Source organism: Ornithorhynchus anatinus, chromosome 8 (assembly GCF_004115215.2).
Source record: "Ornithorhynchus anatinus isolate Pmale09 chromosome 8, mOrnAna1.pri.v4, whole genome shotgun sequence".
Taxonomy (NCBI): Eukaryota; Metazoa; Chordata; class Mammalia; order Monotremata; family Ornithorhynchidae; genus Ornithorhynchus; species Ornithorhynchus anatinus.
In genome coordinates this window covers 62,867,798-62,877,631 of record NC_041735.1, presented here as the reverse complement: position 1 = coordinate 62,877,631, position 9,834 = coordinate 62,867,798, and positions in this window count along the sequence as shown.

Below are 9,834 nucleotides of genomic sequence, written 5' to 3'. Positions count from 1 at the left end.
TTACTTCATCTGTAAAATGGGGATTCAGACTGTGAGCCTCACATGGGACAACCTGATGACCCTGTATCTCCCTCAGCGCTTAGAACAGTGCTCTGCACATAGTAAGCGCTTAACAAATACCAACATTATTATTATTATTATTGAATCCCCATTTCAAATAAGAGAAAACTGAGGCACAAAAAAGTGAAGCAACTTACCCAAGGGCACCCAGCAGGCAAATGGCGGAGCTGGGAGTAGAACCCAGGTCTTCTGACTCCCAGGCTGAGGATCTTTCCAGTAGACCATGCTGTTTCTCCAACCGAATAATCTTTTTGCTTTCTTTCCAGATTTGACATGCTGAATAGATATTCTCCCTAAATGTGATTCAGACCTTATTGATCACCACTTGGGTGCCAATAATTCTACAGCTGAACATGCTTGCCTCTTGAAGACATAACCTTTGTAGCACCTTGATAAACATATGCCATTCCCTATTATTCTGAAGACACAGACTAGCTCAGAGAAGCAGCATGATAATAATGTTGGTATTTAAGCGCTTACTGTGTGCAGAACACTGTTCTAAGCACTGGGGTAGGTACAAGGTAATCAGTTTGTCCCATGTGAGGCTCCCAGTTAATCCCCATTTTACAGATGAGGTAACTGAGGCACAGAGAAGTTAAGTGACTTGCCCACAGTAACACACCTGACAAGTGGCAGAGCTGGGATTCCAACCCATGACCTCTGACTCCCAAGCCTGGCCTCTTTCCACTGAGCCAGCATGATGTACTGGATAGAGCACAGGCCTGGGAGTCAGAAGGTCATGAGTTCTAATCCAGACTGCCATGTGTCTGCTGTGTGGCCTCGGTAAATCACTTCACTTCTCTGTGCCTCTATTATCTCCTCTGTAAAATGGGAATTAAGACTGTGAGCCTTATGCGGGACGGGGACTGTGTCCAACCTGATTTCTTTGTACCCACCCCAGTGCTTAGTACAGTCCTCGGCACTTAACGCTTGACAAATACCACAGTTGTTATTATTATTATTACCTACATGATTTGTCCAGCGTCACACAGCAGGTACATGGTGAATCTAGGATTCAAACCCGGGTCCTCTGACTCCCAGGCCTGTGTTCTTTCCACTAGGCTATGCTGCTTCTCAGAGGATAACAGCTTCACAGTCCATGAAAACAGACTTAGTTGTTCAGTGAAATAGCCACTGACTGTTCATTTGCAAAGAGGTGGGAAGTTATTTTGCAACCTTGAACAAGGCTACATGGTAAGAGCCCCTATTTTCTATGTCTATGGCCTTAGGGAAGTGCAAGGGAGTCTACCTGAAGGGAAAAACCAGTCCTCGGGAACTAGATACCTGCTGCAGCTGGAGTTTGAAGAGATTTTCTTACGCTAGGAAAAGCACAGAAAGGCAAGACAATCTTTCAGACTGTGGCAGAATGAGGACAGGAACCTGAAAATCTTATTCCAATAATGGGCTGTAGCAATGAATTGTGTAGAGAAGGCACATCCTAGGATGCCATTTGGCACAGAAGTACAACTTGAATTAAGTAGGCTGGCGCAGGAGAGAGTGCCCAAAACAAGCCAATGAAACGGTTATTTTGGAGGGCCCATTTGATCATTGTATGTACAGGTCCATTCTTGTACATTTTATCACCCTTAACTACTAAACCTGAACTCCAGGGTTTCCTACACTCTGATCTCTGAAAACTTATTGCCATCCATCCTCTTCCTCTGTGGGGAAAATATTTTCCTTTGCAAATTTCCCAGGTGACCTATGCCTCCAGCTTTTCCATTTCCCCTTCTCTTTGTTCAAAGGTGATGCCCAGGTTACTGAAAATTTTGACCAGGGTATCCCTGCCATATTTCTGTTGTAGCAGTGTAGCCTAATAGAAAAGAGCACAGGCCTGAGAGAGGACTTGAGTTTTAATCCTTGCACTGCCAAGGGATTGCTATATGACCCTGAGAAGTCACTTAACTTTTCTCTGCATCAGTTTTCTCAACTGTAAAATGAAGATTAAATACCCGTTCTTCCTCTTAGTTACAGTGTGAGCCTCACATGGGACAGGGACTGTTTCTGACCCAAGTGGCTTGTATCTATCCCAGTGCATAGAACAGTGCTTGACACCTAGTGAGCATCCCCCTAAACTGTAAGCTCCCTCTAGACTGTGAGCTAGTTGTGGGTAGGGAATGTTCTGTTTGTTGATATAGTGTACTTTCCCAAGTGCATAGTACAGTGCTTTGCACACCGTAAGTGCTCAATAAATGTGAATGAATGAAATATAATAATAGCTTCATGAGAATGCTCACTTGGTGTGATAGACTCTACAGAAAGTATAGAATGAAAAGTGGAGCACAGAATGAAGTACCAATGCCATGGAATTGCCTCTACAATATCGCCAAGATCCGCCCTTTCCTCTCCACCCAAACGGCTACCTTACTATTACGGGCTCTCGTTATATCCCGGCTAGACTACTGTGTCAGCCTTCTCTCTGACCTCCCTTCCTCCTCTCTCGCCCCGCTCCGGTCTATTCTTCACTCCGCTGCCCGGCTCATCTTCCTGCAGAAACGATCTGGGCATGTCACTCCCCTTCTTAAACAACTCCAGTGGTTGCCTATCGACCTCCGCTCCAAACAAAAACTCCTCACTCTAGGCTTCAAGGCTCTCCATCACCTTGCCCCTTCCTACCTCTCCTCCCTTCTCTCTTTCTACCGCCCACCCCGCACGCTCCGCTCCTCTGCCGCCCACCTCCTCGCCGTCCCTCGGTCTCGCCTATCCCGCCGTCGACCCCTGGGTCACGTCCTCCCGCGGTCCTGGAACGCCCTCCCTCCTCACCTCCGCCAAACTGATTCTCTTTCCCTCTTCAAAACCTTACTTAAAAATCACCTCCTCCAAGAGGCCTTCCCAGACTGAGCTCCTCTTCCCCCTCTACTCCCTCTGCCATCCCCCCTTCACCTCTCCGCAGCTAAAGCCTCATTTTCCCCTTTTCCCTCTGCTCCTCCACCTCTCCCTTCCCATCCCCACGGCACTGTACCCGTCCGCTCAACTGTATATATTTTCGTTACCCTATTTATTTTGTTAATGAATTGTACATCGCCTTGATTCTATTTAGTTGCCATTGTTTTTACGAGATGTTCTTCCCCTCGACGCTGTTTAGTGCCATTGTTCTTGTCTATCCGTCTCCCCCGATTAGACTGTAAGCCCGTCAAACGGCAGGGACTGTCTCTATCTGTTGCCGACTTGTTCATCCCAAGCGCTTAGTACAGTGCTCTGCACATAGTAAGCGCTCAATAAATACTATTGAATGAATGAATGAATGAATGGAAAAAAAAAAACCAACAACCCCCCCCGGTGAAACAACAAAAAAAGTGACATGTTGCTTGCCCACAAGGCACTTACCAAAAATTCTGGTTACTGCTAGAGGATTTTCACCCTAACAGTGTTTGCAGTCTGGTTTTCATTACCCACAGTATCGAAACAGAAGCAATGTTTATTGGTGGACACTAGCTGTGTAACAGTAGTGTGAAGGAAATGCCTGGAATCAATCAGTGGTATTTACTAAGTGCTTATTATGTGCAGAGCATTGTCAAAAGCACTTAGTCACATCCAGAAAATAGGATATGTTGTTCAGGAGGGGACCCGATTCAATCATCATTGGTAATTATTGAGCACTTACTGTGTGCAGGACATTGTCCTAAGCACTTGGGAGAGTACCATACAACAGAGTTGGCAGACATATTCCCTGCCCACCACAAGTAAGCCTGTGGTGGGCAGGGAATGTATCAGTTATACTCTCCCAAGCACTTAGGAAGTGCTCTGCAAACAGTAAATGCTCAAATACAATTGACTGATTGACAAGCTTACAGTCTAGAGGCTGGATATCTGAAACTATAAATCCAAGTGATTTACTTAGAGGCTGATATAAGAGTTTTTATTCTTAATGTTAAGAAGACTGATTTTTCATCAAAAGATGAGAATTTAAATAGAATAATAATAATAACGGTATTTATTCAGTGCTTACTAAGTGCCAGGCACCGTTCTAAATTCTGGGGTAGGTAGAAGCTAATCAGGTTGGACACAGTCCCTGTCCCACATGGGGCTTACAGTCTTAATCCTCATTTTATAGATGAGGTAACTGAGGCACAGAGAAGTTAAGACACTTGCCCAAGGTCACACAGCATAGTTGTCCCAGAGCTGGGATTAGAACCCACATCCTCTGACTCCCAGGCCTATGCTAAAAGCAGCGAAGAATGTTTAAACCTTGAAACGGGAATTCCCTACATTGCTGGGTAAAACGTTTCCAACATCTGTGGTCTGTGAGCCCACTGTTGAGTAGGGATAGTCTCTATTTGTTGCCGAATTGTACTTCCCAAGCCTTTAGTACAGTGCTTTGCACACAGTAAGCGCTCAATAAATACGATTGAATGGATGTAAAAATTCTGTAGGGTTCATAAAGAATACAAATTCCAGAGTGAGAGAGGCTTTGTTAGTCTGAGCCCTTTAAGGAAAAAGAAAGGTCAATTTTATTTAAAAGTCTTTTCCTAATGCTCCTCCTCTTTAGGCATTATCGATTGAAATATTAAATAAATCCATAATAGCTTCTGAACAAATAGTTGGGAAAATTTGCTTACCTTAACTGATTAATGCTTCTGATGGATGCGAATTTTCTGGTTGTGCCCGGTTAAGAATGGGCGTGATTTATAAGTACAGAAGAGCACCTGACTGAAATTCCACCTACCTAACAATACGACTGTAATCACCTTCAAAGGCTAGAGAAACAAACTCTCTCTCTCTCTCTCTCATTCTGTCATTTCCATTTCTTGAATGTTCCAATTTCTTTCTTCCTGCCTTGTCTCAGATGTCACTGGATTAGGAAGCTCAGTATATGACAGCTTCTGTGGGTCTTTCCTTTTTCCCTGCCCTCCTCTTCCTCCTCCTCAAAAAGAAAATGTTTTCACATTTGGCTTGAGTTCAGAGATAAAAGAAACCACCACAGAAAGTTGGAATTGTGTGTATGCTTTTGTTTCAGATGAATGGTGAAAGTTAACAGGGCATGAAGATTAGATATGAAACTTGTAAAAAATACCTTAGGGCTACTTTGAAAGAATGTAATGTACACATGAAAGTAACAATTTCTTTAGCACAGAGGAATGTCTGACCAGTTACCTACTTGTATTCATTAAAAGTGTAGAAACTCTAGTGTTGTAATGTTCACAGTAATGATGGCCTTTGATATGCGCTTACTATGTGCCAAGCACTGTTCTAAGCGCTGGGGGTAGATACAAGGTAATCAGGTTGTCCCACGTGGGCCCCACCGTCTTAATCCTCATTTTACAGATGAGGTTCCTGAGGCACAGAGAAGTTGTGGCTTGCCCAAAGTCACACAGCTGACAAGTGGCAGAGGTGAGTTAGAACCCACAACCTCTGACTCCCAAGCCCCTGTTCAACTACGCCGTTCTACTGATTTTAGCAATTCTTTTGATATTCGTTCATTTAGTAGCATTTATTGAGTGCTTACTATGTGCGGAGCACTATACTAAGCGCTTGGAATGTGCAATTCGGCAACAGATAGAGACAATCCCTGCCCATTGACGGGTTTACAGTCTAATCTTTCAGTAAAAATTCAATAAGTGAAATTTAAAAAAAACTTTTAAAGCACTTCCTAAGTTATTGCACTGCCCTTCCCAGAATCCTCTCATCTGCCTAAGAAGGACTCACGATTGATGTGAATTTCACCCGTGAGTGTATTTGGCTGAAAAGTGCATTCTGGGATCCACACTTGGGTGCACAGCACTGGACCAAACACTAAGGAGAGTTCAATAGAGTTGATAGACATGATCCCTGACCTCTAGTAATAATAATAATGTTGGTATTTTTTTAAGCGCTTACTATGGGCAAAGCACTGTTCTAAGCGCTGGGGTAGACACAGGGTCATCAGGTTGTCCCACGTGGGGCTCACAGTCTTCATCCCCATTTTCCAGATGAGGTAACTGAGGCACAGAGAAGTGAAATGACTTGCCCACAGTCACAGAGCTGACAAGCGGCAGATGTCTGACTCCATGACCTCTGACTCCAAAGCCCATGCTCTTTCCACTGAGCCACGCTGCTTCTCTAGGAGTACACAACCTAGTGAGGGAGAGATAAATTGCAATAAAATAAAGTGCATAGGCAACACAGAAGGGAGGAGGGAGATGGGGAAAAGAGGGCTTACTCACGGAAGGTCTCTAGGGTGAGATGTGGTTTTTATAAGACTTTGAAGATGCGGAGAGTGTTGATCTGGAGTATATGGACAGAGGGGGAGTTTCAGGGCAGCGGGAGAATTTGCTAAGGGGTCATCGGAGAGATAAGATTGAGGTACCGCAAAAAAGCTAGCCTTGGAGGAGCAGAGTGTGCAGACTGGGCTACAGATGGAGGTCAGCGAGGTAAGGGAAAGATAGGGTGAGCCGATTGAGTGCTTTAAAGTCATTGGTAATTAGTAGACTGTAAGCCCGGTGTGGGCAAGAATTGTCTCTCTTTGTTGCTGAATTGTACTTTCCAAGCGCTCAGTTACAGTGCTCTGCACACAGTAAGCGCTCAGTAAATACGATCGAATGAATGTGGAGGTGGATGGGCAAACACTGGAGGTTCTTGAAGGTTGGGGAACGTTTCTGTCGAAAAATGATCCAGGCAGCAGAGTGAAGTATGGACTGACGTGGGGAGAGACAGGAGGCAGGGAGGTCAGCACGGAGGCGAATGCAGTAAAAGGAGGGAGATATGATCAATTGGTTGGATCTGTGGGGTTGCAATTTAGATGATGTCGTGTAGATAGAACCCACAGGATTTGGTGACAGATTGAAGGAGTTGGAGGACAGTGCCGTGGTTGTGGGTTTGTGAGATTGAGAGAGTAGTGGCATTATTTATAGTGAATAGGAAAGTCCTGGGGAGGACAGGGTTTGGATGGAAGAGGAGTTCTGATTTGGACATTTTTAGTTTGAGGTGTCAGTGGAACAGCCAAGTATAGACTTCCTGATGGCATGAAGAAATGTGAAATGGCAGAGAAGGAGAGAGGTCAGTCTGGAAAATCATCTACATACAGATAATTTCTCTGGGCTTCCTTATCGGTAAAATGCTCCCCATCCTACTTAGACTGTGAGCCCATTGTTGGACAGGGGCTGTATCTGACCTGATTAATTTATAATTACCATAGTGCTTGAAACAGTGCTTGAAGTATTAAGCACTTAAATATACTATTACTACTACTACTAATAATGAGACAGGTCAGAGCCGGAGAGGTAGATTTGGGAATCGTCCACTTAGATATGATGATTGTAGCTATGGGTGTGAATGAGCTCTCCAAAGAAGTAAGTGAAAATGGAGAATAGAAGAGGACCCAGACCTGAGCCTAAAAGTCCAGAATGCTTCATTCAATAGTATTTATTGAGCGCTTACTTTGTGCAGAGCACTGTACTAAGCGCTTGGAATGTACAAATCAGTAACAGATGGAGACAGTCCCTGCCCTTTGACGGGCTTACGGTCTAATCGGTGGAGACGGACAGACGAGAACAATGGCAATAAATAGAATCTAGGGGATGAACATCTCATTAAAACAAAAGCGAATAAATAGAATCAAGGCGATGTACATTTCATTAACAAAATAAATAGGGTAATGAAAATATATACAGTTGAGCGGACGAGTACAGTGCCGAGGGGAGGGGAAGGGAGAGGGGGAGGAGCAGAGGGAAATGGGGGGAAAAGAGGGTTTAACTGCAGAGAGGTTTGGGGGGGGGGCTAGAGGAAGTAGAGAGAAAAGGGGAAGAGTCTGGGAAGAGAATGAGTTTGGAGGAGGTGAGGAGGGAGGGCGTTCCGGGACCGTGGGAGGGCGTGGCCCGGGGGTCGATGGCGGGATAGGCGAGAACGGGGGACGGTGAGGAGGTGGGCGGCGGAGGAGCGGAGCGTGCGGGGTGGGCGGTGGAGAGAGAGAAGGGAGGAGAGGTAGGAAGGGGCGAGGGGATGGACAGCCTTGAAGCTTCACAAATGTGCATATTCCAGGCACATGGTAGACACAAAAAGGCCATCTCTCGTGTTGTCCTGTTTACAGTGTGTAGTGCTTGGAACTTTTTTCTCTTTTGTCTCCTTGTATCTTGTTACTTAGGAAGCTTTTGCTTGAAGAGAGTCACTACTACTTGATCTTTCAGAAGAAAGCCCTATTAAGCTTCAATAACTTTAATATGTACCATAATCGTACCTAATTAGCACCTGGAATTTTCACAGCACCACCTCTGTCCACAAGTAAAGAAACCCAAAAAAGCGATCAACCTAAACACCGAGATGAAAATGAAATATGGTAAAGTAATCCAAGGTTATCAGGAATGCTTCAAGGATGTATTAATACAGCGTTGTTTAAATATAGAGAGGCAGCGTGGCTCAGTGGAAAGAGCACGGGCTTAGGAGTCAGAGGTCATGGGTTCTAGTCCCGCCTCCGCCACCTGTCAGCTGTGTGATTTTGGGCAAGTCACTTTACTTCTCTGTGCCTCAGTTACCTCATCTAGAAAATTCGGGATTAAGGCTGGGAGCCCTGCGTGGGACAACCTGATTGCTCTGTATCTACCCCAGCGCTTAGAACAGTGCTCAGCACATAATAAGTGCTTAACAAATACCAACATTATTAGAGAAGCAGCATGGCTCATTGGAAAGAGCCCGGGCTTGGGAGTCAGAGGTCATGGGTCCAAATCCCGGCTCTGCCACCTTTAAGCTGTGTGACTGTGGGCAAGTCACTTAACTTCTCGGTGCCTCAGTTCTCATCTGTAAAATGGGGATGAAGACTGTGAGCCTCACGTGGGACAACCTGATGACCCCGTATCTACCCCAGCGCTTAGAACAGTGCTCTGCACGTAGTAAGCGCTTAACAAATACCAACATTATTATTATTATATCTCTAGAAGAGCTCTAGCTCTGCATTTGTTCTGACTCCTTCACAATTGGACAAGAGCTAAGTGCTACTGTAAGAAAAACTTGGCTGTGGAGTAGATACTATGACTTAATCAAATTCTTGATCTCAGAGCTATATGATTTTATAATAATTATAAGGGTGCTTATAAAGTGCTTCCTATGTACCAAGCACTGTGCTAAGACTGGGATAGATACAAGTTAATCATGTTGGACAGAGTCCTTGTCTCACATGGGGCTCACAGTCCAAGTATGAGGAGGTAGGATTGAATCCCCAATTTTGGATGAGGTAACTGAGGCACAGAGAAGTTAAGTGACTTGCCCAATTTCACATAACAGATATTTTCATTCATTGATTCGATCCTATTTATTGAACTCTTCCTGTGTTCAGAACATTGTACAGAAGCATCATGGTGTGGTGGATAGAGCGTGGGCCTGGGAGTCAGAAGGTTATACGTTCTAATCCTGACTCCGCCACTTGTCTGCTGTGTGGCCTTGGGCAAGTCATTTCACTTCTCTGTGCCTCAGTTCCCTCCTCTCTAAAAATAAGGATTGAGACTGTAAGCCCTTCATGGGACAGGGACTGTGTCCAACTCAATTTGTACCGTTCGTGCACATAGCGCTCAGTACAGTTCTTGTCACATAGTAAGTACTTAACAAATACCATTATTATTCAATATTTGTTAGTGGAAACTTCTTCGGTGAGGTTTAAATTTCTGATTCATTGCACAGGGTATCATTACTCGAATGATTCAACAATAATTTCCAGAGCATACAAGAACTGGATCATTTTGTCCAAATGGGTTCTCAGGAATTTTACAACACTTCCTGGAGGTAATTACCCAAAATGCTGGCAATCACTCTGACCCAGCTGAATTTTTTAGTAGTGAAACACTTGAGTGTTTCTGAATCTGAGTGATT